This window comes from Wyeomyia smithii, chromosome 3 (genome assembly GCF_029784165.1).
Source record: "Wyeomyia smithii strain HCP4-BCI-WySm-NY-G18 chromosome 3, ASM2978416v1, whole genome shotgun sequence".
In the NCBI taxonomy this organism is placed as follows: domain Eukaryota; kingdom Metazoa; phylum Arthropoda; class Insecta; order Diptera; family Culicidae; genus Wyeomyia; species Wyeomyia smithii.
Window position 1 is genome coordinate 146,999,795 of NC_073696.1, and position 7,970 is coordinate 147,007,764.

Consider the following 7,970-nt stretch of genomic DNA (forward strand, 5'->3'; position numbering starts at 1 on the left):
TCATGCAGATTTTCTCCGCAGTGAATACACTTTTCAGCGTTAACACTGCAAGAATCTTCCGCATGAGACTCCCCACACTTGCCACAACGTGCCTTATTGCAGCAGTAGGCGGCTGTATGGCCTAACTGCTTGCAATTCAGGCAGTTCATGACGCGGGGCACGTAGAGCCTCACAGGGAGACGAACCCGGTGGATCGAGACGTGGCTTGGTAGTGCAGACCCGGCGAACGTAACTCGAAACGAGTCTGACGGAGTGTATACTGTTTTGCCACCGATGATCGATGCTGACCGCAATTGCTTGCAGTCGAGCACCTTTACTTCGGGACACGTTTTGTTCTTAAAGCACCCTTTGGCACTTTGCAGTATACACTCGACGGACAGACTCGAATCGGTTATGACACCGTCGATCTCCACGTCTCGTGCGGGTATGTAAACGCGATACTCGCGTGTGAAGAGCTCAGAGCAAGCTATATCGTTGGCCTCTTTCAGGTTACCGACCACGACACGGAGCTTGTTAGGCCGGACCTTGGAAATTTCGGTCACGCCCTTGTACTCCTTCGTCAGGTCTTTAGAAATCTGCAAGAGGTTCAACTTTTTCGATTTCGGTCCTGCCTTTGGCCGAAAATAAACAGTATAGCTGCCCTGGGCTCCGTCTGGGTAAAGCCTGGGGCGAGGGGGGACTGAAGAATGAACAGGGGAGGGGGTAACAGAAGGGTCAGGGTCAGAGGGGTTCGGGGATGGTGGCGCGGGAGGCGAGGGATCTACATCCATCGCGCTATGTTTAGCGCACTAGCGCTGACAAGAACACGTACCTTTTTATTTCTCCCTTCCAGTAAGGTTGGTTGTCCGATCGTTCGAAGTAGCAGCCGTTACAGCCAGCAGCACCAATACAGCAGCACCAAACAGCCACCAGCAGCGAGCCAGGTGTGAGATCACTCCACACAGCGATACGACTCGCTGACACTGATGGCTTCTTCTTTTTCCTCGTTTGTGTCTCGTCCACTGCTGTAGCACAATCCAGCCAGCAGCCAAATCGGCTTACGCACCAGCTGGCAGTCACGATGCGAAACAGTTGCACAAAGGAACGACCTTGAACCCGGATTTATTTCACTCGACCAGGCAAACAATGCCAACACTTGTTCACACGTCTTTTGTATTATACTCTATCGGACCGATCACCAAACACGTCCAGTACTGATGCGTGTTCGGCACAGAATGAATATATATATATATATATATATATATATATATATATATATATATATATATATATATATATATATATATATATATATATATATATATATATATATATATATATATATATATATATATATATATATATATATATATATATATATATATATATATATATATATATATATATATATATATATATATATATATATATATATATATATATATATATATATATATATATAAACAATAGATATTAGTACATAAATAAATCAGCACAAACATCCCACGCCCCACCCCCTATAAAAAATCTATGCAAGAGGCATAATGGTAAGGGACGGAACACGAGCAGGGCTGGAATTCACCTCATTGCAGACAGAACCACACAAATTTGTACACAACACATTTGCCATCAAACCGTGTGGGCCACTCCCGATATTTCGTTTGTGTTCTCTTCTCCCCATTCGCTCTTTTGTATTTCTTTCGTGCCGAAAAAATGCGACTGAGTGACCTTTGTGCATTTGCCAGAACTACTTTGTGTGTTGCTTTGGGCAATGATTATCGGATTTGACAAACGAACGATTATAGTAATAATTTTGTTTTTGGTTTTTGCACTTAATTTGACTCCTACTGGAAAAATTTAGGAGCTATTTTTTCCATACAAACCATTACCACCCTAATGAACGATATCAGTAGTGAATGCGTGTAGCGATTGTATATGAATACCGGGACAGAAACATGTCTGGACGTGCGTAATATGTCCTAAGAATCACGTTTACGTCATTGAGAATCGTGTTTAAATGAATTCTCAAAAATGTATGTGGTCGTTTCTTGGTTCCTTTTCTCTGCTATTTTTTCTACCCGTAACGCAACGCATACTACTCAAACTAAAGCTCTTCGTTCTCACGAAATGTGTCACAAAAAGCAGCACAAAGTGTTGTTCCGTTCACCCTCTCTTAAAATATTCATCACTTGGTAATATCTTTCATAGTCATGTCGTTTCCCGCATAATCAATAGCCATAAACGGATGATAATCCATATGGTTTAACGATACTCCATACAGTCGAAACTATATCAAGAACAAGTTGTTAGGCACGTTTTATGGTTATTGATTATGCGGGTTTCGCTCTTTTTCTTTGTGCCTGTTGGTTGTCAAAATGTGTAGGTACCGTTCTCGTTGTGCCTTGACGTAAAATTGATACACTGAGCGCAATGAGTGTGCGAATGACGGCCCTGGACACGAGGCATATGGATGCTATGCTAGGCCGAAAAGATACGCGGCGAATACGGTATCAAATGATAGCCTGAGATTTAACTATCGTGACCTAGGGGCTAGATACCTTTATTTATTTTGGGAAATATTCAAAAAATATTACTCAATATCGTAAATATTATTTCGTATTACGTAATTTTCTCATCACACCAGCATTGCTACCATCCTTACGGACAAGTCTGAAATGTCGAATGGAACTGTCAAACTGTTCAAAACAACAAAACCAAAAACGTGTTTATTGAACGCAACAACGTGAATCCAGTAGAAAACAACAGCTTTGAATGTTTTTAACAAATTTTAAAGATAAATTGTGTAACTATGGCTAGCTCTAGTGAAAATGTAAGTAATTACTGAGGTTTTATTCTCATTATTTCTTTAAAATAAGTAACGATGATTATTTTTAGGAAAATTTTTGGAAACGACTTGAGGTCGATGTGGGTCGTATTCTACCACACATAAAGCATATAATTAACCTCGAAGGACTAACTGGAAATGTTGCTTTAAGACTTCTAACTGATAATCATATTGACAATTTGGAAAAACAAATGCGTGAGCGAGGAACAGTAAGAATGTTGCACGAGCTAACTTTGAATCCAAATTTATGCACGAGTTCATACTTTCGCGATTTTTCGTCGACACCTGAGTTGTTTCTATTTTCGATTGGGGACCGCAAAGTGTTGCATGCTATTTCATATACTATTCAGCAGAATGGTATACAAAAGTATATGAGTGACAATGAAGTGTTTGGCGATTATCCAAATTCTGAACAAGAGAATTGAAATCATTAAAAAATATTACCAAAAGAGGTAAACGAGATTGTACAATTGGAATAAATTATTAAATTTTTCGTTTATATTTTAAGGTCAACTGATTATCCAATTTTCCATCGTTTGATGAACTCTTTGGAGAAACTTGAAATCAATTTAGAAAAAGAGACAGGCGGCTCGTGTATAGGCCACATATCATGTGGCTTATGTGTACCCACCTTCAATGGTACTCCCAAATTTCTGAAAATCGTAAAACTACCAAGAACAAAATGGAGCATTTCTAATTTAGTTAAGCATTTTGAAAAGCATATCGAACCAAAAACGAAGCGGCGTCGGGTAGAAGTACCCATCGACTCAAGTGACGTCCCGCAATATGAAGCAGTGTGCTTATCACACTCAAACGATAGATCGGATTGTTACAGTATGTCGGACGACGAGTACCAAGGTACGACATTTTGGAATGCGGCCCAATCAATGATGTATTCGCAACCAACACACATATGAGTACTTCTGATGTACTACCTAAAAGTAAGTGTTTTTATTGTGTCTGTTCCGAATGTTTTCAGTCCAAAATATTTGAACTTTTTTCATAATATACTTTAACTTAGTTTTTTGTGACATTTGTCCGCGCGCATTTTTAAATTAACGCCGTGTTATAATATGAGATTCCGAATTATTTGTTAAAAATTTCTACCGAAAGGACAAAATGTTGTACGGATAAAGTAAATATTTGTATGTTGCATTTTGTATTTGAACCTATTCTGTATTTATGTATTTTGTATTTGCACTCATTCTGTATGTGCTTTAATAGATGCTTGTGTGCTTGCGCAGCCTAGGGTAGTTAGGAGTGGGCGACCTTCCCCGAATTATTGTAATTAGCGAGAATGTTATTCGTGATTCGGTTTAATGATATCATTTTAGTTAAGTACCTATTTGATTTTTTTTTCTAGTTCTTATCATTCGTTCTAATGCAAAACAAATATTATTTAGCTTTTCTTAGGAAGCAGTTTCAATTTAAACTTTTTCACACAATTTTTAACAAGTATTCTTCAAATAACGCGGTTTTTACGACGGAAAAAAAAAAACTTTACTCTCATTGGTAATAATTGCACCTATATGTTTATGTACACTAAAGTCGCTTTTTACGCGGAGGATACGTGCCGCGTAAAAAGAAACCGCGTAAAATCCGGAATCCGCGTAAATTCTGCAATCCGAGTGAAGAAAAACCGGAATCCGCGTAAGAAAAAAATACCGCGTAAATTCCGGAATCCGCGTAAAAAAGGCCGCGCAAAAAAAATGCGTAAAAAGCGACCTTAGTGTATACAACTATAACTCTAACTTAACTCTAACAAAAAAGAGGAAACATGATTTCATAAAAGTCTCATGGTATTTTTATTTCAAGGAACATATACAATATCTTAAAGAACTTATTACTAACCACAGCAGAGCTAAGCATCTCCTCGCTATCTCAGATATAGAAATCAAGGTTAAGATGAAGTTTGGACCAACACTAAAACTGATCAACCCAGAAATGATAAGTTACTTGAGATCAAATGTTGCAGATAGCAAGGCTACAGCTTTACTTCTCAGTGTAATGAATAAAATGTATTTCTCATATTTAGAAAAGGAAATGAATCCCTTGGATCGAATTCTTAACATATGGTAAGCAAAAATTTAACTATACCTTCCTTTTTAATTTCCATGGCTATTAATTTTGACCTTATTTTAAACGATAATTTTTTTATTTCAATATTTAGGATAGCAATCCGCCGGGGATAAACCGTAATACCTTTTATTAAAAAACGCGTATGTTCTCTGAGAGTTTCATGGTTTTGAGTTCATAACGTTGTCCACAGATTCAATCAATGTTTTCTAAGAATCATCAATAATTCGTTTCGTGTTAATAATGATATTCATCAATTTCCTAGGTTCTATTTCTCTCTTCAGTTAGTCATTTCAAGACTCGGCCTTTAGTGTCAGTGTATTTTATGATGAAGCTTATCTCGCTAGAGCCGTCTTGAGGGGGTATGCGCTCAGCTTCTAATTGAACACTAGAACTTCATTCAGCCAACTACTCACACATTTGTTAGTTAATTCGTGTTTTGATTATTTTTTACCGAGAGTGAGATTGGTTTGGTTCGCACTTAAACCTGTCCCACAATCATACTTTCTTCTACTAATACTCATTCTATTTTTCAGGACTGCTAATTTTGTTGTACGTGGCTGGCGAAACTTTTGTAAAAATAACCATCATAATCTTAAATTGGGTATTAGCACGAATGGTTACTTGTCGCTCGAGTTTCTTGCACACGCAATGATTTTAAATATGGTTGATTGCAGAGATCGTGGAGCACCAGAACAATTTTTATAAGACTGTCTTCCCAGTCAGCCATGTGAAAAACTATTCAGACAATTACGTTCAATGGCTACAACGAATCAAACTGTGATAAATTTCACTGCTAAGGAATTCACAGATAAATTGAAACGCGTACACATGAAATATTGTCGCTGCAGCACTACTCTGCAATTCGCTGGTGAGTCCAGAGACGCGAAGATTTCCAGCGATGTCATTTTGTATGATTATTTCTCGCACAGTACAATGCAGTTTTAATGTTCTTTGATTAAATTGACATAGTTTTGCGACTAGAATACATTCAAAATTATTAGAAAATATTACAGTGGCACATTTCGTCGAATCAATTGTTGTTGTTGTTGAATTCGCTGGAAAATGCTTGTCAGACGAGCGACTCGTCGCTTCCGATTTTTTCTGCATGCACAATACGATATCATGTATAGAAACAGCAACTCGATTCATATGCCTGCATTGTCCCGTATACAAGAGAAGCGTATCATTTTGGAACAGCCTCCGTTGGATAGCGAAATTATAACGCAAGTGTTTAGAGCGCAATCTGAAGCTAAAGAGCTACTTATAGATGTAGGTATTGCTGTAAACGATATAGACATGACCGATTCAATACATAATAAAGCAAATTTGAAGCAATTCGAATTCATTAATGTAACTAGCTTTACAGATAGTGACAGTTTGGATGATATAGAAACATATAACGAAAATCAAAAGCTAGTTTGCGATCATGCAAATTATTTTGGAAACAGCGAACACTGCGAAGAAACAGAAAACGACAGTGCCAATAAAGAAAACCGACAGCTTGCCAACGCTGTAAACCATGGCAATGTTCAAACCGCTAAAGAAGGGGAAATCTTCGATGCTTCGATGTTGTTTGAAAATTCGAAAGGTTGTCTTAATTTGAAAAATACAACATCAGGAGAAAAACACTCGTTCAAGATTCGTGACAATGATACTGAAATTAAAAATATAAAAAAGTCAACATTGGTTTGGTTGTTGACAGATAAAAGGCACTCTTTCAGTTGATCGTACGAGACGATTCATGGAATCGCTTGCTTGAAGCACGCATTAGTACTAACTTTGCCGAAGACGACACTGCAACAAAAAAAGCTTATCTAATAAATATGCATACAATTAATTTTTTTCCTATCTATACGTTCACAATTTTATGGGGGGAATGCTCATCAACTCTTCCTGCCCGCCTCTAAGCATGATGCTATGAGGAGCCAGGTAGTCTCCCACCGATCACCTGTCGATCTTTCACAAGTGAAAGTCGTCTACAATAATTATCTCATATTAAAATATATTCCGCCCATTTTATCACAATGTTGCGAAAAGGTGAGAGGAATAGAGATAAGGAAGGCAATGGGTACTGGACCAAGTCTCCCCCGGCTGGCGCTAAAAAGATGAGCGTGAGTGTGTGGTCGGGCTGTCAACCGGGACATCCGGAGGGCGAGACCGTACGACATGTCATACTCAACAGTTTCCAATATAACCTTTTTAATTTTTACATTACTAAACCTTTCACAGATATCATAAGTTAGTAGCTAGAAGCGAAACAATAATAGCTAACAGAGAAGAAACGAAATGGAAACACAAATGGTTAATGTGCGAGAAGGAACGCTGGTGGTCTGCAGAATCCCTGGCGATGGAAACTGCCTGTTCTCATCACTAGCACACCAAATATGGCAATCACTCCCGGCAACAGAGCTCAACAACTTTCACGCCCGCAGTCTCCGAGCACTAGTTGTAGAATATTATCGCTCGAAGGCAGGGGAACTCGAAGAGCAACTGACGGCACAAGACCAAGTAATATTTCAGCAGCCCAACTCATCGAACACTACATGCGCAACCTCGCAACGCCTGGATTCTGGGGCGGAGAAGAGAGTATCAGAGCGGTGGCTGCCATTTTCGAGTATAACATTAGAGTGTACTCAGAAAACGCAAGCATGACAACAATAGGAGAACCCGGAGCGCGAAACCAACAAGACCTGAGCATAGTTCACAGATCCAACGAATACGGTGCTTACAATCATTACGACAGCGTAATAAGATTGATTGAAAACGATGAACCTCCGAGAGTCAAACGTCGCCATAACCCAACACCCGGTTTTTCACCTCCTACGCAGAACCCTTTTCCAATCCACCATCTACTAACCGAACGCCGAGGGCCAACAGCAACAGACACACACGAAGTGACACAACATAGTGACATTTAGAGCACAACAGCATGTGCAGTTGATGTGTCGAAAACCATCACGATAGCGACTTGGAACGTCTCCGGATGCTCTCAAGAAAGCGACAGAGAGCTAGTTGATCAGACTCTGCGTGATAACAGAGTTGCGATAGCAAATTTACAGGAAACGCG

At 39.1% G+C, this 7,970-nt stretch overlaps 1 long non-coding RNA gene across 3 annotated transcripts; it reads left to right on the forward strand.

The window, feature by feature from the left end:
- The first annotated feature begins 1,788 nt into the window (after positions 1-1,788).
- On the forward strand, positions 1,789-6,762 carry LOC129731746 (uncharacterized). 3 transcript variants are annotated; one of them, XR_008729078.1, is made up of 5 exons: positions 1,789-2,809; positions 2,875-3,276; positions 3,333-3,765; positions 4,640-5,322; positions 5,437-6,762. It is a non-coding gene; the product is annotated as an uncharacterized LOC129731746 (long non-coding RNA). The 3 variants fall into 3 exon arrangements; XR_008729077.1 differs by having other exon boundaries at positions 4,640-4,899; XR_008729079.1 differs by having other exon boundaries at positions 4,710-4,899.
- The last annotated feature ends 1,208 nt before the right edge of the window (positions 6,763-7,970 follow it).